This window comes from Euprymna scolopes, chromosome 20 (assembly GCF_053919585.1).
Source record: "Euprymna scolopes isolate OS-2025 chromosome 20, ASM5391958v1, whole genome shotgun sequence".
NCBI lineage: Eukaryota > Metazoa > Mollusca > Cephalopoda > Sepiida > Sepiolidae > Euprymna > Euprymna scolopes.
The window spans coordinates 77,899,072-77,923,996 of NC_136501.1; the positions used below are offsets into that span (position 1 = coordinate 77,899,072).

The 24,925-nt window shown below is 36.9% G+C and overlaps 1 protein-coding gene across 3 annotated transcripts in view; it reads left to right on the plus strand.

Annotated features, from left to right (window-relative positions):
• LOC145241473 (uncharacterized) overlaps positions 1-24,925 on the plus strand; it is a 419,465-nt gene that overhangs the window by 12,860 nt on the left and 381,680 nt on the right. The gene's annotated exons all lie outside the window — the stretch shown is intronic.

Genomic DNA, 24,925 nt, shown 5'->3' on the forward strand with positions numbered 1-24,925 from the left:
TGTGTTTTATAATTGATGGTGGGTGGTTGGACTTAGGGTTTACGTAAATTGGAGTAGCGTTATCTTTTAAATAGGGTTCATATGTGTTTTTATCTAAATTTAACGTGACGTTCAGGAAGTTTGTTATTTTTATGTTAGCTGATACGTCTGCTCTTAGGCCTAATTTTTTCATTTCCTTGTGTATGATTTTCTTAAAGTTTTCTCCCTTGACTTTGTTTGAGTTTATTTATTATAGCTAGTCCGTAATCTCTATATAGGCCGATATCCGTAGTATCGAATATGCTTGTGAGGGTATATAGAATGAATAATCCCACAAGATCTGATGCCTCTGCAGAATCCTTGGCACCCATCGCCAAATCAAACGAATTTTTCATTTTAGTTTTTATCCATTGATTATTGTTATTTATTAGAACTGATTTTCTACATTTTTTAATGATGTTGATTTCTTCCGAGGATATATCAGTGTATGCCTCGGCAAATTCTAGGGCAATGTTAAAAAGTTCTTCGGATATCGAGGGATAAAAGTCTATGATGTCAAACTGTATAAACGTACATTTATCTTTGTTTTCTATATTTTTTAACCAGGTGATTGCTTCGGTAGTATTTGCCCACTGGTTTAATTCTAGGTCTTGTTTGATTTGTTTGTTTACTCTAGAAAGTATTGTTTTGCTAATTCTACCTATTTCTGGTTTAGTTGGGTTTATCAGGCGGGTGCTGGGATTATTATTAAAGTCCCATTTGTGGTCTTTAAGCAGAATGTATGCCTCTCTAGGTTTCAATTTGCCAACTTTATCGCTAATTTTTAATTTATCGGTAATTTTTTTACTTTCAGTATTTATTATATGTATGTAGTCGCATTCGTTTTTTGTAGTTTTTTGTAATGTTTTCTGTGATTAGTTTGTTATATTCTTGCTTATCTATTTTATAAAAGTTTCTAGTTTTATCTGCTTTTACAAAGCTTTTATTAGAGTTGTTTATGTTTCTAACGATTTTGTGTAATTTCTGTTGGAAATTGTTAGGTTGATTGTGGAATTCTAAGTTTTTAATTACGCTTAAAAGGTCATTTTCAAAGTTTATCAAAAGGTCTACTGTTTTCGCATTTTTAAGGGTTTTAAAACCATAGGATTCTGTTTTGTTTACGTTTTCATTTTTAAGGAAGAAATTAATTTTTTTTTTTACACAGTGGTCACTACTTATCAAGGCCCGGAAGCCACTCAGGGATAAGGGTTATTGTAAGTACATTACGTTAGTGTGGAGATTTCATGAAGTGTTTACTTAAGGGGGCGGTTCATCAGGAATTTGTTAACGTTGGACTTAAAGACATCCAAGTTGTAGTCAGGTGGGAAGCAGGCAGACGGAACAGAGTTCCACAGGCGTGCAGTTCTAAGAAAGAAGCTTTGTTCATGGAATCCACGTTTTGATTTAGGCACAGATATAGAGAGGGGGGAAATTTTTCACAGTGGATCAACTAGACGGGTGTTTTCGTGAAAGATTGGCGAGGGGAGACCAGAGATTGGAGTTCAGACGAGCACCTGCCATGGAAATAACGATAAAACAAGGATAGGCTCGGAACGTCTCTTCTGTGGGAGAGAGGTTGCAGGGTAGAGAAGAGGGCATCCCCACTAAGCCACAAAGTCTATTTTGTACTCTGTCAAGGCAGGATAGGCTGTTTTTAGCAGCTCCTGCCCAGATATGGCAGCAGTATTCCATCCTTGGACGTACTTGGCTTTTATATAGATAGAAAATTGCATCAGTAGTAAGATGTCTTCTAGAGCGGTAGAAGGATCCCACCATCTTTCCAGCGACCTTGGCAACAGACTTGATGTACGTGTTCCATTTCAGATCAGGAGTAAAGGACAAACCTAGAAGCTTGTCAAAACATGGGGCTTCTCCTAGACGAGAGCCATCCATCACAATTGATGCCAGCTGGGGATCAGAGCGTAAGGATAGGAGTTTGGTTTTAGATGATTTAAAGGTAACCAGCCACATCTTCCCCCACTGAACCACGCGCTCGAGATCAGAGGAGAGAGAATCAGAGAGAACTTTGTCATTTACAGCCTTTGACGTGTTGCCGTAGATGGTCGTGTCATCAGCATAGATGTCAACGAATGATTTAAGTATGTGTTTAGGGAGGTCATTGATGTAGATCAGGAAGAGAGTTGGGCCCAGGATTGACCCCTGAGGGACTCCAGCATTAATACTGCAGGCCTCTGATTTTTGTCCGTCGACCACTACTCTTATGAGCCTATCGGAGAGAAATGATTTAATGATTGAGAAAACATTTCCAGTTATACCGTAGCTGGAAATCTTGTGAAGTAGGCCCTTATGCCATACCTTGTCGAAGGCTTTTGATATGTCAAGAGCAATTGCCCTAGAAAGGAAACCTTTGTCAAGAGATTCACTAATCCTGTGAGATATAACCGTTAGCACATCTGCGGTAGATCTTGCAGAACGGAAACCATATTGTGTGTCACTAAGAAGGTTTTTTCTGCTGAGGTGGTTGACTATTTCTCTATTTAATATGGATTCCAGCAACTGGCAAAGGCGAAACTCCTTTCAATGCTCAGGGACACTTTGATTTGCCGATGACAAGAAGCTTAAGTTTATGAGTTCCAGAAGCATTAGCGCATACCATCACTATTAATCTTTCTTTATTTAATTTGAATCCTTTTATTTTCTACTCGGATCCGGCTAATGTTTTTGTAGGTAAGCACTTCCAATTTACGCCACTTTCATCTTATCTTGTCTTATACCATGTCTACTCTTAAAGCTCCTAACCCAGCCTTCACTGAATTTCATATCTTCTGCTATATTCAACTCTTCCTTAAGAGATTTTACTTTAGCAATTAACATGAGCCCAGATATTGCTACACCTTCATTCCGTTTTGCTACAAACCACTCATGCAATATTCGATCGAATTCAACTTGCGAAGAGTCCTTCTTTTGTCTTTTATTTGGAGAGAAAGGAGCAGCCTTCAATATTTCCTCCTTTTTCTTTTTCATGTGAAACAGTGTACTTCTTCCAATCTTATAATCTCTCTATATAATTTGTCACTTGTTTTCTTTTAGACTTGCAAGCCATTGTGATGGGTTGTTTTACACTATTTTAAATATAGCAATCTGAAAAAAAAAATTTACAGTTAGTGTAAATTAATTATCAATAGCTAATCTACATTAATTATATAGTACCAATATTAACATTTCTGCGCAATATCTGACTAAACCATGTAAACAGTTTTACTGCAACTCCGCATCAAATATGCTAATACAATTTCAATGATGAGACAGTTCAAGTTTCGAGAATGTCCAGATTTAGAAGTCCAAATGAGAGGAAGTCCGAATGAGAGGAAGTCCAAATGATAAAATTGTTTCGGAGATGGGTATATTTGCCGATGACACCACTCTCTATAACAGATATGAGGGGAAAACAAATGAACACATATCCAAGGAAATGGCAGAAACACTAGAGGATGACCTCCAATCCGTAGTGGAACGGGGACAAAAATGGTTTGCCACATTCAATGCTGCTAAGACTAAGCTTGTTTCTTTCAATAACTACAAGAAACCTTCTCTACCACCAATAGCAATGGCCAAGAACACATTACCTGAAAGTACTTCTTTTAAACTCCTCGGCCTAACGTTTACAGGGAATATGAACTGGAATAGATACATTGAGAGCATTGCCAAGGTTGCTGCAAGGAAGGTTGGCTCCCTCTACCGTGCTAGAAAACTACTTACGCCTGACAGTATCCTATATCTCTATAAGGCAACCATTCGCCCATGTATGGAGTACTGTTGTCACATCTGGGCTGGTGCATCTGCTGCTTGTCTCTCGCTCCTGGACAGGGTTCAAAAGAGAGTCGCCAACCTGATAGGTCCTGAACTGTCATCTAGGCTTCAGCCTCTGTCCCATCGACGAGATGTTGCATCCCTCTGCCTGTTCTACAAATACTTTAATGGTGAATGCTCTGACGAACTGCAAACACTTGTACCTCCCCGACGTAACTACCCCTGACAAACCCGACAAGCTAATAAGTCTCATCCCTTTACAGTAGAGATCCCTAGGTGCAAGAAAGCCTTTTACTCCAATAGTTTCTTCCCCAGAACTGCGGGTCTTTGGAACTCCCTTCCGGGATTCTGCTTTCCCAACTGCAATGGTATGCAGAAGTTCAAGTGTAATGTTAACAAACATCTTTCTACTCATCTCCCTTCATAATGACCCCGCTAGTTAAGTCCCTGATAGTAGCCCCCTGCTTCAAAGTGGCACTGTGCCTTGTTTGGGGTGAAAATTGAATAAAAAAAAATAATAATAAAAAAAAACATGCATATATATATACATATATGTATGCATATATACATATATATATATGTATATATGTATATATATATATGTATATATATGTATATATGTATATATACATATATATATATGTATATATGTATATATGTATATATATATGTATATGTCAGGTCATGTCATATGCTACTGGTACCATGTAACCCAGTACTACCTGTCTCATGGTCGGGTCACCGGCGACTAAACTGGTTCCCCCACCAGACTTGTTTGGTGAGGAGGGCGGCTAGTCTCCCTGAAGGATTAAAAACAAGACCTTCCAAAGGGCGAATGAACTCTTTTTCTGGGTCAACGGCCAACTAGCACCGTGTATATTTGTGTGTGTAATGGGGTAGAGAGGGTTCCCATAAGCCGTGGTGAAGGCAACCTTTCTAGGAGAAGCAAATCTCTGATTTAAAAAACCATAAAGCGGAAGACCATTACCCGCATTAAACTGGTCTGCAGTTTAATTTGTTGCTGGCTATCTTGCTCTTGCTCGTTGCTGGATCTCAACATTTTGAACCGAGAGAGAGACTTAGCTGTCGTACAAAACTAAGACTCTATAACATCATATTTGTATAGATACTCCCTCAGACATTTGGAATCATGGATTTTAAATGTCTGAGGGAGTGGCACTCGTCTGACAAGACGTTGCAATCATCATCATATATATATATGCATACACACACACACACACACACATATATATATATATATAGTTATTCACAGGCACTATGACTCATCAGTGTAGCTGAGTAAAGTGATTCTAAACTGAGATCCCAGTGATTTGTGTCTCGTGTTTTATCGACTAAGAAAATGATGTGTCTTAAACTTGGCATCCGTTGACTCTAAAATATTACGGGGTTTTATTTCAAACAGAATGTTACGTGGTGTGTGTATATGAATATGTTCCATAACAACGTACATGTTGAACAGTGAGGTTTATATTTCATTTGTACATTCATGTACGTGTAAATGCGTGTATGTATATACGTCGTATCATTTAGTTGATCGTCTAGTGAGTATATTTTAACATTTATGCAACAGTTCTAACAGGAAACGAATGACGTGGACGCATCGAAACAGTTGTAGACAAAGAGTTCTTTTTAACAGATGTAAATAACACAACACATACCTGAATTATTTACGAACATTTATTTTCATGATATTTTACATATTGGCTGCCTGAAATGACGCCGCTCCCTGCGTCATGAAGATCAACTCCTCTCTTAAGTCGTCCGTTCCCTTTGATGTCCAGCTAACGACTCCTCAAATCTACATTTCATCACATGTCTCATTACGTGTCTCAGACCAACAGCTGATGTCCCCAGTCTAGTTATTTATTTATGCGAAACAAAAATCATGTTTACATCTATTTTCTATTTTCACATTCCTTTTGCGATATTATATGGTAATCATTTTTCCCCAATTTAATTGTTTATTTTCTAATCATCGCTCGAATCAATTAATATTAATAATAATAATAATAATAATAATAATAATAATAATAATGTTTTGACCCTTAGCCCTGCTTGCCACAGTTAACACAGATACTACGCTATGATCACAGCCCAAAAGGTCAAAGTCATGGAATATTAGACTAAATCACTAGCTTCTCATACCTTGCAGGTTCCGTTATGATATTTTTTATTGTTTGGTGATGCTAAAATATTTTTTAAAATATATGTGTCCAGATATCTAATAAACTAGCGACGGGCTCTTAAAAACAGATGGCAAGCTATAACAACTATATTCCCATTACATATTACAATTATTCGCCTTGTATTCACAGCGTACAGGTGTTTTTGCCGTTAAAACATAACATCTTTTTATTTATTTATTTTTTGCGACGCTTAAATATTTTTAAAAACACGTTTAAATGTTTTAAAAGGACATTTAGAAAAAAATCAGTCAAGATTCAGAGACCTCCTCCTCCTCCTCCTCCTCCTCCTCCTCATCCTCCTCCTCCTCGTCCTCTTCCTCCTTCCAACATTCAAAAACGGTCAAGCTGCCTACATATAATGTGTCAAGCTACCTACATATAATGTGTCAAGCTACCTACATATAATGTGTCAATATATCTAATAAACTTGTGAAAGGCATGACTTACTCTGAAAAGAACCGATAGTTTGGCAAGGCATAACAATTTTTTTTATATTCCTTGTTATTAAAAGTATATGTAATGTCTTTTAATACACCTTTTTATTTAAGATAAGCGAATTACTTAGCTCTGAACCTCTAAACTATGCAAATAGAGCTCCCTCTCAATGTATATTTCTTTTAGAGCATGCGACACCATGAGAAGAGGACCTATCCAAACTTTTTTCACAATAGTAGTCACAAACTTATACTAAGTATAATACTTATTTGGGGGAGGGGTCTAAAGGAAAGGTGGAAAGGCATTATAGATGCATTTTCGACAGCCCAGAAACTCTTGCTCCCCTTATTTTGTCCCTCAGTCCTCAAATGAACGAGTGATGTTTCTAACAAAGGAGGAAGAAACTGCTGTATACTCAGTCAGCAGTTTTGTGCGACCAATAGCTTGCGGGAATTGAAATTCCCTGGCTTACTCGATTGTCGCCCTTTGACTCTGATAACCGGAGAGCAGCACAGCCATGTCACTTCCTGTTTCTTATATCTCTCTCTTTTCTGCTGAACCCTCGACCAGTCAACATGTAATGAAGAACCGCTCCTGGTTGGCATGGCCACCAACCAACTCTCCTCACTAACCGCAAGTAACATTACTCCTTATTCTTACTATCTATATCCTTATTGTTTCTCATGTATATTTATGTAAATAAATCTACATTCTTTCACTAATATGTCGTAATTTTTTCGTCATCATTATGCGATTTTCAATCACTTTACCATTCAACACATTAAACAACATGGAGGATGGAATCCCAATTACATAAGCAGACCTTCATTGTCTCCTCTACAAAGTGGTGACCATGACGTCATTTGAACACGTAGCCTTTTGATCTTTGTAGAGGGGACAGTGAAGAATCATGATACTTGACTTTTGCATTTTAAACTTTAATTCAAGCTATTATATAAAACTAACCTGGGTGCCCGGCGTTGTCCGGGTGTTTGTAGGTGTGTGTTGGGAAAAAGTTTCGAACCCGTGACGCGAAGGTGGAAAAGAAAGTGGATGTGTGTGTAAGGGTGTTGGTCGAGCAAAAAACAAGTGGTCGTATGCAGGCAGACTCGAACCCGTACTGCAAAGGAGGAAAAGAAAGTGAAAAAAATAAAAATAAACCGTAACACGTTAGCTGTTGCGCCCATTGCCAAACCGGAAGCGACATAGGTTTAAATTAAGGTTAGACAAACGAAAATATTTAGAAAATATGGGCGAAAAAAGTGCCCAGTTGAGGGTGAAGGAATTAATGCTTTTGGCCAATTTTTCGATATTTGTCGTTTGAAAGGTCGAGTTTCAAAATGATACCAATCTTGTAAAAATCCGTCGCCTCTGTCGAAAGTTTTAGGCAGACATACATACATACATACATACATACATACATACATCATGATTATGATTGCAACGTTTTGTCAGACGAGTGCTACTCCCTCAGACACTTAAAGTCCATGAGCCCAAAAATGACTTCCATCGCCACAGGACCATTTTTATAGACAAATCCCTGAAGGAGTATCTATACACAGATAATGTTACAGAGTCTTAGCTTTGTACGACAGCTAAGTCTCTCTTTCTCGGTTCAAAATGTTGAGATCCACCAACAAGCAAGAGCAAGATAGCCAGCAACAAGTTAAACCGCAGACCAGCTTAATGTGGGTACTGGTCTCCCGCTTTATGTTTTATTTTTAAATCAGAGATTTGTTTCTCCTAGAAAGGTTGCATTCACCACGGCTTACAGGAGCCCTCTCCACCCTAACACACACATGCATACATACAAACACACACGGTGCTAGTTGGCCGTTGACCCCGAAAAAGGGTTCATTCGCCCTTTGGAAGGTCTTGTTTTTAATCCTTCAGGGAGACTAGCCACCCTCCTCACCAAACAAGTTTGGTGGGGGAACCAGTTTAGTCGCCGGTGACCCGACCATGAGGCAGGTAGTACTGGGTTACATAGTACCAGTAGCATATGACATGACCTGACACAAACATACATACATACATACATACATACATACATACATACAGACAGGTGAGATTTATATTATAGAAGATAATCTTATAAAACTGCAATGTATTGTGGACTAAGTGGCTGCCGGGAGGCATTTGAAGCTTCCTCTGTGTGCCCCACGGTGGATCCCCGAATAGAGCAGTTAAATGTTTTATTGAACAATAGGCTTTTCACTGATTTCGATGACAATAAAAGTATTGGAAGTATGGAACACTTGTTGATCTTCATTTAATCCTGGGCAACCTCGAGTTCTGTGTGAGTATATATGCATGTATACCAACTCCAATATTTAAAATCTGGACGCCGGGTAACAACTGACAAGTAGTTGAATCATTATTTTGTGACCTACTGGCATTCTTATTAGTATCTAAATCCGAAATTCATCAATTGTTATTGAAATAGTGTCGAAAGTGACACATTTCAACAATATTTCGGAATGCGACCCAATTAACTGTTGATGATTAATGGTTTAGAAATAATGAATTCAATTGTTACTCATCATTATCATAATTACTTTTTTGTGGATGGCAATGGTGGATAATTTTTTCTTTTTAAAATCAAAAAAAAAAAAAAGAAAAAAAGAAAACAACAGGTTCGTCTTTGACCTTGCAAACATGCTGTGACACAAAATTTCAACTTAATACATTAGAGGGCTATAAATCCGGGGATATTACAGGTAAAATTACAGTTTTTTACTACTTTGATGTCTCCTTACGAACATTAAAATCAAATTTAAATTGCTTAGCCACAAGTTACCGGTTTTCTTTGAAACAGAATTAGTTCACAAGGTTGAAAATAATTTTTTAGCCCTTGAGGAAATATTAGATAATTGTTCAGCAATTTCACGTACGTTGGATTTTTGTAAACAAGATTCTTACCCTTGTAAGGTTGCGAGTTCTGTTAAATAGTTTTCTCATAAGCTTAAATAGGGTGTGACAAATAAGTATCGTTCAATTGTTTGTTGGATACATGTAGTGAGAGATCTTATTTATCTCTTAGCTTGTTGGATAAGTTTCCTCGTTTAGCTTTTCCTTTAAACGGTCGTAAATTCTTAATTAAAACCTTCTTGGGGAAAGAGCTAAAAAATTTGAAAGAAATCAACCTTATCGTGAAGTTCCCTCAAGGAATCCCTTCTGTATCTTTCTTGATTGTTGAGATTTTAGATCTTACTTTCCGTATTAATGGATTGACTTCTATAATTGAAGATCTGAGGCAAAAGAGAGCCAGCTACTAATTATTCAGAGTTGAACGACGACACGTTGCCCGTCCATGACCAATAGAGAGTTGATGAGATTAAATTCCTAGGACCTATGAATTTAAGCAGATTTAGAGGGGAAACGTTTAGGAATTCCCTCCGGACAAGGTTTTGTTCGGAAGTATATCTGAGTTTAGATCTCCTCAGACAGAAGAATTGGTTTTCAATTATTCTCAGATTGTCGACAAATATTCTTCTTGTTCATGTTTACTCTGTGTTGGACTCTAAATCGTAATACGCTGATATTTGGAACGGTTACGAAGAGTCCTCTGTTGATAAAACCGTTGATAGGTCGTATAGTTTAGAAACGATGGCTATCGTAGAAAATGAATTCAATGACAAAGATCCGTTCTGTTTTCAATTGTTCTTTGAGAAGAGGCGGAAAACCTTCTCTTAATGGCTTCGCTTATGCCGAAGTAAATTTGTGCTTGGATATGCTCGAATTGATACTCAAATTCAGGACTAATTGATTCGTCCTTTTGGCAGATGCCAGAAAAGCTTTTCTGATGATTAAGCTAAAAAAAATGAATTCGATAAAAAACATTTATGTTTTTTTAAGCTTGAAAATAAACTAGTATGTTTTAGGCGTACGTCTCTCATATTTAGGTTTGTATGTAGCCCATTTATTTTAAATTAAACTGTGAAGTACCACGGATTTATTACTTGAAAGACGCACCAGTCTCCCGCCCATTTTCTATACTGTATCGGTTATGCAGATTTTCTTTGAAAACTTGCAGTAATAGCGAACTGGATTTGACGACAATTACGCCTCTCATGGAAATACGTATGAAAAGGTTTTGAGTTACCTTTACGACAATTTATCTGACAAAACGAAATTAAGGTTCATGAATTCCTCAGTCCCGTAGGATTGGTAAACCTATAACTATTAAAGGTCGGATAATTCTGAACAAGTTCTGGAAATTGGGGATTTCCTGAAATCAGAATGTTCTGCATAATATTTTGGTTTCTTGGAAAAGTCTTTATCAAGATCTAATTGGTATTGGAAATCTTGAGTTCAACATATACTTCGTTGATACAGATATTATTTTGTTGATACAGATATTATTTTGTTGATACAGATATTATTTTGTTGATACAGATATTATTTTGCGACGCTTCAAATCGACGCTTTATGGTATTGCTAAATATCAGCATGGTGAAGCTAATTTAATTTTTGACAAAGCAAAGGTAGCTCATTCTGTTAAAAGGACCATACCCACATTGGAATTATTAGCTGTTTATGTGTGTGTAAAACACGTTTCTGTGCTGTTCTCTTCCAAAATGTTGAGTGAAAATATTATAGCCGTGGATGCTCAAGTCGTGTTGTCTTGGCTTCTGTACGATACTATTAACTCAAAGTCTCAATTTACCAGAAATCGTTTAAAGGATATTAAAACAATGATTGTTGATTTACGTAACAGCGGATATAAGGTGAAGTTCAAATATAATCCTGCAGGTTTTGTTATACAAATAAATTTAAAAGGGAGATGGAATTTTGGTTGAGAGATCCTGTCTGGTTGAAAGGAGATAATTTGGACTGTCCTACCTTTGGCTTGGAGTGCCTTAGCTCAACCAATAAAATACTCACGCGTACACTAGGTGTGAGGCTGAGTTAAATGATCTTTCTGTAATTAATATACAGCGTGGGCCATAAGTCGCGGACCAAAGGATTTGAAATAATACTGATAGAAATGAACGTTATTTATTAAAACCAAACTTAACCAATAAACTGAAAAACATAACAAAAATGAGTATAACTAAAAAACTTTGAAATTAAATTTGACAGTTATAGCAACTGATAAATACAAAAAGAGTTGTATTACTTTATAAAAGATGAATCTGATACCGAAAGAAAAGAAAATATATTTTGCCCCGCAGATTTTACAGTTTCACATCAATTCTTTGGTGTGTGACTTATGGCCAACCCTATATAAATATTTTTCTCTTTAAATAAGTTAATAAGAATATTGACGTTAGTTTTTAAATTTATATTTAAAATAAAAAAAATTTCGATTGTGATTTTCGTCTTAAGGTCAAATCTTATTTAATAAGGCTTACTCAAAGTTAATTTCTACGGAGGAAAAAGAATTATTTCGATAAATCCTACTGTAATGAGATCCCTTTATTGGTATCTAAATTCAATTTATATCTGGATAAAAAAAGGGTAGATACGTTCTCGTGGACGAATCGACAAGTCTACCTTTTTCTCCAAAGATATTATGCATCTTGTTGCTTAGGTCATGTCATGTGACTCACTTGATTGTCATGGATTGCCATGTTAGGTGCAAACTTTTGCGAATAGCTGCAACTCTTTCCAAGTTGCGCCTCTCAGGATTTTGGTTACCTAGAGCCATACAGGCCATTAAAACGGTAATCTCTGATTGTGCTGTCTGTAAAAGGTACAACTCTCTGTCCTTTAAGTAATCCAAAATTACTAACTTGCCCAAACATTAAGTTAACTTGGTTAGACTTTTCTTGCATACTGGTATTGACCTTACGCGTCATTTATGGATTCAGGAAGGTGACAAAACTAACAAAATGTATATATTGATATTCACATGTTTTAATGCCAGAGCCATTTATATGGAGTTTGTGCCTGACATGTCTGTTCGTTCGGTGGTATTGGCCTTTTTAAGATTCTTTAATATGTTTGGAGTTCCTTCACACATTTTTTTCTGACAATGCTCGTTCTTATGCAGCTGGTTGTAGCTTGATAGAGCAAGTTTATTTGTCGGATGAGTTTAAAATGAAATTATGACACTTTCCGCATCAAACATCATGTATTTGGCTTGATATGGTGCGGTGTGGAAAATATTAATCAAGGTGGTTAAGAACTGTCTTTTTAAGGTAGTTGGGCGAAAGAAGTTGGATTATTTCCAACTCCTAACGGCCTTGTCTTATTTGCAAGGGTCTATTAATGACAGACTTCAAACTTATCGTTTTTCTAACTATTCAAGTTTGGAGGTAATTAATCCTAAAGCAATCGTCCTCCCTTTCTACAAAAATTCCGTATTTTTTAATTTAGAAGATGATGGGTTTGCGAATCGTCCTCTTAGCAAGGAAGTATTCGTGAGAAGTTTGCAGTGGCGTGGTGAACTTTTGCTTTAGTTTACGTGTGGTATGAGAGTTATCTCTTGGGTTTAAGAAAATGTTCATATGATTTGTATCAGATCGGTGACGGGGTTTAAAAAAAATCCGGTAAAGCCACGTCTAGGAAGATCTGGTACTGATAATTAGATCGGCTATGATCAAGATAAGTGATGATGTATCTCAGGGGCATTCTTTGAGACATACTTTAGAACTTACCATTACATATTGTTATCATATATATGTGTGTGTGTGTGTGTGTGTGTGTGTGTGTGTGTGTGTGTGTGTGTGTGTGTGTGTATTCTCAATGAAGGTCACTTTAACGTATAAAAAGGCAGAGAAAAAAATGAGAAGAGAAAAAGATTTTATTAGGAAAAAAAGATTTTATTAGAAAAAAAAAAAATAGAGTCCAAAACGTTCCCGAAAAATCTGCTGTTAAGAATTTGTTCTCAGCTACAAAGAAAGTCTTTTGTATGGTAACAATTACGAAATATAGAAAGAAAGACAGATTGAGAAGGATTTTTTTTATTCCTTCGTTCTGTGATATGAGATTTCAACCAACATAGGTCATTTTTAGAACGGTCGAAATACTTAAGCAAAATCGAAAAGTGTTCGCTCCTTTTGTTTGCAATATAAGTTATATATATATATATATATATATATATATATATATATATATATATATATATATATATATATATTAGTAATGATTTAAAAAGTAAAAAAAAAATGACTCGTGTGGTATTAGCGAGAACCGAAACCGAAATGCTTAGCTACGATGTACTTTTTAATTTTTTTTTTTTTTTTTACAAGGCGGTCACCACTTATCAAGGCCCGGAAGCCACTCGGGGATAAGGGTTATTGCATGTACAGTACGTTAGTGCTGAGATTTGATGAAGTGTCTTACTTAAGGGGGCGGTTCATCAGGAATTTGTTTCTGTTGGAAAACATCCAGGTTGTAGTCAGGTGGGAAACAGGCAGACAGAACAGAGTTCCACAGGCGTTCACTTCTGAGAAAGAAGCTTTGTTCATGGAATCTATGTTTTGGTTTTGGCACAGATAAAGAGTGGGGAAAATTTTTGACAGTGGTTTCAGCTAGACGGGTGTTTTTCGTGAAAGATTGGCGAAGGGGGACTAGAGATTGGAGCTCAGACGAGCACTTGCCATTGAAGTAACAATAAAACAAAGAAAGGCTCGCAACGTCTCATCTGTGGGAGAGGGTTGCAGGGAAGAGGAAAAGAGCATCCTCCACTAAGCCTATTTTGTACTCTGTCAAGGCAGGATAGGCTGTTTTTAACAGCTTCTGCCCAGATGTGGCAACAGTACTCCATCCTTGGACGTACTTAACTTTTATATAGATAGAGAATTGCATCAGCAGTGAGATATTTTCTGGAGCAGTAGAAGGATCCTACCGTTTTCCCAGCAACATTGGCAATAGACTTGATGTACGTGTTCCATTTCAGGTCAGGAGTAAAGGTGAAGCCCAGAAGCTTATCAAAACATGGAGCTTCCCCTAGTCAACAGCCATCCATTTCAATTGATGCTAGATGGGGATCAGAGCGTTGATGATGTAAAGATAGGAGCTTGGTTTTAGATGCATTAAAAGTAACCAGCCACCTCTTCCCCCACTCTACCACGCGCTCAAGATCAGAGGAGAGAGAATCAGAGAGAACTTTGTCATTTACAGCCTTTGGTGTATGGCCATAAATGGTCGTGTCATCAGCATAGATGTCAATGAATGAGTTAAGTATGTGTTTTGGGAGATCTTTGATGTAGATCAGGAAGAGAATTCGGCCCAGGATGGACCCCTGAGGACTCCAGCATTAATACTGAGGGTCCCTGATTTCTGCCCATCAACCACTATTCTTATGGGCTTATCAGAGAGAAATGATTTAATGATCGAGAAAACATTTCCAGTTATACCGTAGCTGAAAATCTTGTGAAGTAGGCCCTTGTGCCATACTTTATCAAAGGCTTTTGATATGTCAAGAGCAATTGCCCTAGAGAGGAAGCCTTTGTCAAGAGATTCACTAATCCTATGAGATATAACCGTTAGCACATCTGCTGTAGATCTGGCAGAATGGAAACCATATTGCATGTCACTAAGAAGGTTGTTTCTGTTTAGGTGGTTGACTACTTCTTTATTTAATATGGATTCCACCAACTTACTCATGACACACAGGAGACTTATTGGTCTGTACTGAGAGGGAGATGACTTATCACCTGAATTCTTAAATACAGGGAATACTGATGAGGTTTTCCAAGGTGTTGGGAAGCATTTCTCTTTAAGCAACACTTAACCAGTTTTATAAGTATGGGGGAAAGTTCTGGTTGAAGCTTTTTCAGCACTATAATTGAAATGCTGTCAGGGCCTTTTTTTTTTTTTACATAGGCATCACCACATTATCAAGGCCAAGAGGCCACTCAAGGATAAGGGTTAAAGAGTGTACAGTAGAAATTGGACAATATAGTAATCATTAGTAATGAAAATTTGGTAAATTTGATAACTTATATGGAACGGCTCATCAAGAACTTATTTACGTTAGACTTGAACACAACCATATTGTAGTCAGCCGGAAAGCAGGAAAACGGAAGACAATTCCACAGCCGTGCAGTTCTAAGAAAGAAGCTTTGTTCATGGAATCTACGTTTAGGTTTAGGTACAGATAAAGAGTGGGGGGAATTATTGATAGTGTTTACAGCTAGACGAGTGTTTCTTGTGAAAGTTTGGCGAGGGGGGACCATAGATTGAAGCTCAGTCGAACATTCCATGAAAATAACGATACATCAGAGACAAACTCGCAACATCTCTTCTGTGAGATAGAGGTTGCAAGGAGGAGAAAAGGACATCTCCTACGAGGCTACGAAGTCTATTTTGAACTCTATCAAGGCAGGACAAGTCCTTTCTAGCAGCTCCTGCCCAGATGTGGCAACAGTATTCCATCCTTGGACGTACCTGGCTCTTATATAGATAGAGAATAGAATCAGCAGTGAGATATTTACCGGATCGATAGAAAGATCCCACCATTTTTCCAGCGGCCTTGGCAACAGATTTGATGTACGTGTTCCATTTAAGATCAGGAGTAATGGTCAAGCCCAGAAGCTTGTCAAAACTTGAGGCCTCCTGAAGACGAGAGCCATTCATTTCAATTGATGCCAGATGTGGATTAGAATGTTGATGATGTAAAGAGAGAAGCTTGGTTTTAGATGCATTAAAAGTAACCAGCCACTCCTTTCCCCATTGTACTACATGCTCAAGATCAGAGGAGAGAGAATTGGAGAGAACTTGGTCGTTTACTGTCTTAGATGTGCTACCATAAATGGTAGTGTCGTCAGCATAAATGTCTACAAATGATGTAAGGATGTGATTTGGAAGATCATTAATGTAGATCAGGAAAAGAGTTGGGCCCAGGATGGAACCCTGAGGGACACCGGCATTAATACTGTGAGCTTCTGATTTTTGCCCCTCAACTACTACTCTTATGAACCTATCAGAAAGAAATGATTTAATGATTGAGAAGACTTTTCCAGCTATACCATAGCTAGCGATCTTATGAAGTAAACCTTTATGTCATACCCTATCAAAGGCTTTAGATATGTCAAGAGCAATTGCCCTAGAAAGATTGTCTCCGTCCAGAGATTTGCTAATCCTATGCGATATAACTGTAAGCACATCTGCTGTAGATCTAGCAGAACGGAAACCATATTGAGTGTCACTAAGAAGGTTATTTTTGTTGAGATGGTTGATTACTTCTGTATTTAACACAGATTCCAGCAACTTACTCATGACGCACAGGAGACTTATTGGCCTGTACTGAGAGGGGGATGAGCGATCACCTGAATTCTTAAATACAGGGCATACTGATGAAAATTTCCAGGGAGATGGGAAACTATTCTCCTTAAGACAACGTTTAAACAGTTTTGTAAGTATGGGCGCTAGTTCAGGTTGAAGTTTTTTGAGTACTATAATTGGAATACCGTCAGGGCCAGTTGCTTTACTGGAATCAAGGTTTTTGATTAGCTTGGCAACATCACGTACAGATATACGTATATCACATAGCGTGTTTTCTGATACAGGAGGAAATGTTGGGGGTTGGCGGCCTTGGTCGCAAAGGTAGAATTAGCTGCAAAGTTCTTGACAAAGAGTTTGGCTTTGTCCAATGCTGACGAGATTACCCCAGGTCCATTGATAATAAGTTAATTGACGTTAATGCCTGAGCTATGAAGATATGTTTGCTTCAAAGTTTAAAATTTAAACATGAACCAATAGCTATTATATTACGCATACATATTCGTAATGCCGTCGGTTCGACCTTCACCTGACAAATTCCATTTCTTTAATTTTCATACTTTTGCACCGATTTTCCCTGGATAAAACCTAAATATAAAGTTCCGCATGTCTGTAGACCAAAAAGTGACAGATAAGTTTTGTAGGCAATTTTTAAAAACAAATATATATACATAAATAGAAATAAAAAAATGATGTGTGTTTATTATAACCTTTTCATGCATATATTACATATATTACATATATTACGCAACAGCAAAAATGAGAAGAGAAAAAGATTTGGTAAAGCACCGGATTTTTTAAATAAATGTTATACTACTCGAATATATTACATGATTTTCGATTTTGATAACTTATGTACGTCACAGAAAAGAATTTCTTTGTTTTTCATATGGGTACTTCACTGTAAAGTACCTTATTTCTTGGGTAGGATACTGTAGAAGTACCATTTTTTCTAATTTAAAAATGTAAAAACGCGATACTTTTAAGTAATTTTCTCTTCTGCTAAATTTTCTGTGCGTCTAGAGTAAGAATTTGTTTGTTATTTCATCCGAGTGCTATAGTAAAGAAACACCTTATTTCTCATTTAAAAGTCATGCTATTTGATTATATAACGTGGTTTTCGGTTTTAATGACATTTATGCACGTCACAGGTAGGGTTTGATTTGTTTTTCATATGAGTACTATGCTACACAAGTACCTTATTTCTTGGGTAGGGTAATGTACAAGTACCTTATTTTTAATATATAGATGAAACAACTCGATGATTTTACATAATTTTCTGTTGTGCGAACTTTTCCGTATGTCAGAGGTGAGAGTTTGTTTGTTTTTATAATAGAGTGCTATAATAAAGAAGCACCTTATTTCTTATATAAATATCATACTACTCGAATATATTATATAATTTTCGGTTTGGATTACATTTATCCACGCCACGGGTAAGATTTCATTTGTTTTTCGTATGGGTACTATACTGTACAAGTACCTTATTTCTAATGTAAAAATGAAAAAAAAAACTCGATACGTTTATGTAATTTTCTGTTGTATTACATTTTCTGTACGCCAAGGGTAATAATTTGTTTGTTTTGTTATCTGGGTGCTATAGTGAAGAAGCACCTTATTTCTCCTATGTGTCATACAACTCGAATATTAAACGTGATTTTCGGTTTTAATAACTTTCATGTATGTCACAGGTCAGATTTTCTTTGTTTTTTCATGAGTACTATACTATACAAGTACCTTATTACTTTGATAGAATTTCTTGTACACATAAATACATTAAAAAAATAATCATTGTATGTGATTTTTGGAATATGACTATACAAATGTACAAACATATAATACATTACATTTCTAATGATCAGTTAATTAGTATAGGAGTGAATCTAATACATACAAATATTTAAGTATATACTTATGCTAATCATTCATAATGATCGGTTAATTAGATTAGGAGTGAATCCAATACATAGAAATATATAAGCATATACATATAATTATAATTCATAATGATCGGTTAATTAGTTTAGGAGTGAATCTAATACATAGAAATATATAAGCATATACACATAATTATAATTCATAATGATCGGTTAATTAGTTTAGGAGTGAATCTAATACATAGAAATATATAAGCATATACACATAATTATAATTCATAATGATCGGTTAATTAGTTTAAGAGTGAATCCAAGACATAAAATATATAAACATATACACATAATTAGTATTCATAATGATCGGTTAATTAGTTTAAGAGTGAATCCAAGACATAGGAATATATAAACATATACACATAATTAATATTCTTAATGATCGGTTAATTAGTTTAAGAGTAGATCTAATACAAATGCCATTACTTGATCTATTTACGTGATTTTGAAATGTAACACATAAGCTGATATATCATATATATTATTTGAATATGACATTTTCGTTACGTAAATCCAAAACATTCTTCTGTATTTTTTTAATAAAAGTTTCATGTGTATTTATTACATAATACTTAAAAATCAAGAATATCGGAATGAAAAATAAAAAAAATTAACTGGAGGAGATCGAAACCGCAACACTTGTGCTAGTAATCAATTACGTTACCCGTTGCACCAAAGGGACAACAGCTTCAGTAGCATTGTGAAATATCTTAATACATATATTTCTCTTTTACTCGATGTTCGCATGCACAGAATGACGCCATTGTGCTATGCTCGTCAAGGTGTTATTGCTTTCAAGTTTGAACCTTTTTTTGAAGCCCTTAGCAATTATTTTTATCAATTAAATGCCCCTAATATGAGCTATTCCAACGATCATCCGTCTAGGAGGAGATACAATTTGAAAAACGGAGTCACACACACACACACACACACACACACACACACACACACACACACACACACACACACACATAATGAGTTTTATTAGATTGATATAATTACATGTAATAGTTAACTAAAGATGATCATCCCATAAGAAAACCGAAAAAAAGTAATAAGGAATTAGTTAAAATGAATGTTTAAAAGAATATGCAAATTAGCTAGATATTTTGCAGATGAACGCAATTCCACGACAGAATATATAACAACGTTGTAGTTTCTTTCTAACTAAATAGAAAAGAGGGTGGTCTTTTTTCTGTTGTTCTTGGCCTTCGGGTTGGCCTTGTGCCTAAGTTTTTTTTTACATGTTCATTTTTTGCCTGAATAAAAGATTTAATATCTCAAAGTATAGTATCTGTTCTGCAGATGCTGCACTTAAGGTAATTTGTCACGGTCAATGGAGTGGAACCCCTATATACTGGGACAATTATTATTTTGGTCCCAACCAGAGTGCCCCTTTTGCCTTTTTTTCGGGGAGCTGGTTTAACCACACATTAAAAACGACCTTGTGTCACATTTTGATTTGGTGGGAAAGCAAATAAATACTAATAGAAAAAAGGGTTTTAATATGAATATAAATACACACAAAAAATATAGGAGTATATATGTGAATCCTCTTCATTTGAGGCATTCTGTCGAAAAACAAAATTTTGATTTACGGTTTTCATTTATGTTTCTTATATATATATATATATATATATATATATATATATATATATATATATATATATATATATATATATATATATGCATGTATGTATGTGTGTGTGTGCGCGCGCGTGTGAATTTATGTATTTAAATTATATAATTTGAAAAAGTTAAACTTTAATTTTCTATGTATATTGCTTTTAGCAAATAAGATGCAAACCAATAAAAACATATTTTTCCACTAAGTGGTATTATTCTTTGGTGTTGACTGTTCGTATTAGAGGCTCATGTGTGTTGAGTGTTCATATGTCTTAGGATGTTCATGTTTGTAAGAGATAGCATATTGGAGACATAAACAGGGTATATATAAAGAGAGAGACAGTGCTGTATATATATATATAATAGACAGTGTACATGTTACTACAAGCGCACCAAGCCTGTAATTCAACTAGAAGAGATTTTTGAATATCTTGATAGATAGACCGAGAGTGCGTTTGACATTTACGTTTTGACAGTTGTACATTTTTATAAACAAAAAGTACATATAAATACAATTTCACTTTACCTTTGTTTTGGTGATGATGATTTTCACAAAGTTCTTATAACATAAATGGGCAATATCTTTTCTGTTGAATAACAACACGAAGACACAAATACAAAAACATATGATGATACGTTTATTTCTTCTTCGACCGGTCGGACATGATTTTGTATTTCAGGGATTCAACGTTGTTACATGCTTATTTCTAAAACCACCCTCGCTTCCAGAGGGTGCCTTGACTCTAACCGAGAATCGGTCTGAACCTCTCTGCTTCTCTGATCTGACTGATCTAACTTCTTCTGTCTAACTTCAAACTCTTTCCTATATTCAGAAATCACACGTATGTCTAGTCAATGTGACTACAACTCACGTGTTTAAGCATATGTTTGTGAGGTTTAAGCATGCATTGTTATTCACATGTTTCTTACAAAGCTGACCCTCTAACCTAATTTTTGTAATTCACTTCACAAATAACATTTTCCATTGCCCGTCTTTAAATTCCTTATTTTAATTTTCATTTTTATTACAGAAACAAATTTCATCATTACATTCCTTTTTCAATAAACAGATATCTAACTATCTTGTGTGAGCTAAACAATGGCAATTCCACATTCCTTATTTTCAATAATATTCTGTATTTATTTTAACTTATGATTGGAATTCTCAATTCCAAATCTAGCTTAACAAGTTCGAATCCTTGACTATCCTATTTCATATTTACTCACTTACAAGAACAGGTTTCTGTTCTTGTAACATAAGCATCGGAAACTAATGGGTTAAGGCAACAAATATATTCAATTGTATTTTTTGTTTTCAAACAATAAAAAATTCTATATTTGAAGATTTACTTTTTTAAATCATAAAATTTAAATAACTTTAATTCAATTCATTTGCTCTATCTTGCAATTTTATTTGGCTGGGATTGTCTATATATATAAAAGCGAAAATGTATGTATGTATGTATGTATGTATGTATGTATGTATGTGTGTATGTTTGTATGTCTGCTAAAAACTTTTGACAGACAGAACAAAAATTTACAAATTCGGTCTCATATGAAAGCCCCACTCCCCGGACGACAAATATCCAATTTTGGGCCCGAAAGGTCCAATCTAAGTTACTCAGCTGACCCTTTTTCTACAGCTCCCCCCAAAAGTGACATTTTAACGATATTTATACGTAATGTAATAAACGCTGAGTCATGTCACGTGACCTTGACGTAAGCAAGCTGTAATGGCGATATGTATATGAAAACATTGAATAGAGAGAGTTTGTTATCGGTAAAAAAGACGACTATCATACACATAAAAATACAAAAATTTCACGTTAGGAAAACGTTACCAAAGTTATTAGCAGGTTAAAAATAGTTAGATACGATAGTTAAACGAAAAATAACAAGCCAAAAACGTGAAGTAAAAAAAATACGCCTACAAAAAATATTAACGATCGATGTTTTTACAAAAAAAGACAAAGCCAGACGCCATTTTCATTTTTAGAGAGAGAGAGAGAGAGAGAGAGAGGCAGGGAGAGAGATAGAGAGAGAGACACACACACAAACAGAGAGAGAGAGAAAGAGAGAGAAAGAGATGTCTAGACAGGAAACGAGATTCGTTTTACTGTATTTTAAAATGTAAACAAATAAGAGTGATTGTATTTGATCACATCCCAGGTATATATCCTCCTTATTTTCAAGTAACGTTTGTTTCTACGAAAGATGAGACCGCTTGAATTCTAAGAACAGATACTACATTTTGAAGTATTTATTTGCTCCCCCACTGAGCAAATTAGGCACAAGGCCGATTTTTAAAGTGAGGAGTGAAGGGGAAATGGGGGACCAACTCCCCGGGGAGTAGGGGAGCTGGATAGTGACAATTGGTATGAAGGGTTGCCCCTACATTGACCAAGGTCTTATATGTGGGGTTTCCCCCACATATGGTCTTTGCTTGCAGTATCTGCCGGAACAGATACTACACTTTGATATATTAAATCTTTTATTCATGTTAAAAATACAGTCAAAATCAACAATGAACAAAAAACTTAGGCACATGGCCAACTCAAAAGAGGGGGAATGTGGGTGTCGTTGGTCATCCTTGTCACTCCAGAACTAAACAAAATCAAAAGTTTCTCCCAGCTAGTATCTTTCACCATAATACCACATTCACCCTTTCATACTGGGGGACATCCTACTTAACTCCCAATTTTTTAAAACATTTTTTATTGACGTGTAAAAACAAAAAAAGATAACAATAAAAATGGTACAATAATTCATTTGTGTCGAGGGCGGGGGGAGGGGGTGGGGGTGATTAGTAGGACCTTCCTAACCCCGTCTAGTTGATAGACTGCCCGTTCCACCAGGTTTGTAAAAGGAACCTGGCATCTGCGGGTCAGTCTCTAAGTGGGGATGCCCTCTAGATGGGGGTGAATGGAGAAAAGAAAATTTTGTGGGTAAGGAATGGGGGTTAGTTTGTATTTCTTTCTCTCCAAGATGGGTGAAATTTAGAGGAGGGGGTGAAAACAAAAATTGCAAGAAGGAGGGGGTGGGGATCTTGGAGGCTTCCTAATCAGGGAGGGATGGAACACACACTCAGCTAGCTGAGAGGCTATTTGTCCAATTTTACTTTACGGACCTGCGCGCTCAACATCTAGGCAGGGAACACGTATTCAAATTTGGCTCCTCTTCGTACACAGACTTGCTACCTGTATCCATCTTCTGTCAAATGCCGCGTGATGCAGCCTTCTTCTATCACATCTGATCTTCACCCGTAGTTGGTGTTTAAAGAAAGCGATCAGATCCTGATCAGAAAAAGACAACCCCCCCCCGGCAACCTTGCAGACGCGACGTCCAAATCACCATTCTCGCCACGGCCAGGATTGTAACGTAGACCATTTGTCTTTCCCGGTCCCACAGTGGTCTTATATTGTCCTTACATTGTCCACAACATTGAATACGGTAATTGGGCGAGGATGCTCAGGATCGATGATCTCAAGCCCCTCGAATTCAAACTAGCTAAATTCAAAGCCATAGTACCTACTTTAGTCTGCTCCAAAGTCAGCTGGGGAGAGGATGCCGATGTTATGTGCCATGCTCAAGGTGGTCAGGTTTTTCATATCCTGACCTTCTCTCGTAATGCCGCCGACGTCCAAAGAATAAATTAATTTTATGGTCCTGTAGAGTGACGGATGGACCAACACTGGGACCCTTCCCTTGCATTGTTTTGAAAGTTCGTCAAGAGAAGGGTCATTTTTTTTCACCAATTTGATTCCCGGAAACGCCCCTGCAGCCTTGTCCACAAGTTGGTCTTGCAGGCCTCTGGAGTTCTAACAAAAGTTATTAGGAGTGGGTCGTCCAGGAAATTTGAGGAGATATTTACATCTTTCCCCTCTATCTGTTTGTAATCGAGCAGAGGTTTTAAGTTTTTCCTCTGCCGATGGGAAATGTCTGTGGCCACAGATAGAGGGTCTACATAACATAGTTCCTCGTGGGCAAGGACTTTTGATCTGGTTGGTCTGCGACAGGCAGAGGAGTCTCTCCCCTCCCCCGGTTCATTCTTTTCTTTTTCTTTTTGGGGTAGTGGCTCAGTTTGCATTGGTGTGGGGACGGGTGTTTGTGTGGTGTCTGGTGTTGGTGCTGTGTCTGGTGTTGGTGTGGTGTCTGGTGTTGGTGTGGTGTCTGGTGTTGGTGCAATGTCTGGTGTTGGTGCAGTGTGTGGTTTGCGGGTGGAAGTGGATTTTGTTGTTATGGGTGGTGTATGTTCACAGGGAGTGGGGCCCACCCTTTCTTCCTCTTTTCTTCTTTTGTTTTTCTTTTTTATTCTTTCGAATGAACCAGGGAGAGGTGAGGTTTAGTTCCTCTCCCTCTCACTTGCGGATTCATCCTCAGAGGAGCAGTCTTTTCTCCGCTTGATCCCCATCTCGATTGGTGTGGGGACCGTTGGTTGTGTCTGCTCCTCTAGTTGCTGCTGCTGCTTCTGATGCACTTGCTGCTTTTGCTGCTGCGGTAGTTGTTGTTGCTGCAGCTGTTTCTACGCCATTGGCTGCATTGGCTGTTGTTGCTGCATTTGCAGAGGCTGCTGCCTCGATTTTGGGGCTGGTGGTGGGACGGTGGCAGAAGGCATTATGTGCTTCCGTTTTTGTCTCACTACCATGCTCCATTCTTCCCCCTTGGCCTCCTGGGTGGTTTGGGTTTTCCTTGGAGCTGGGGTTGGTGCTGCGGTTGCAGGGGTTGTTACCGCCTGTTTTAGTGCGGGCACTATCTCAGGGG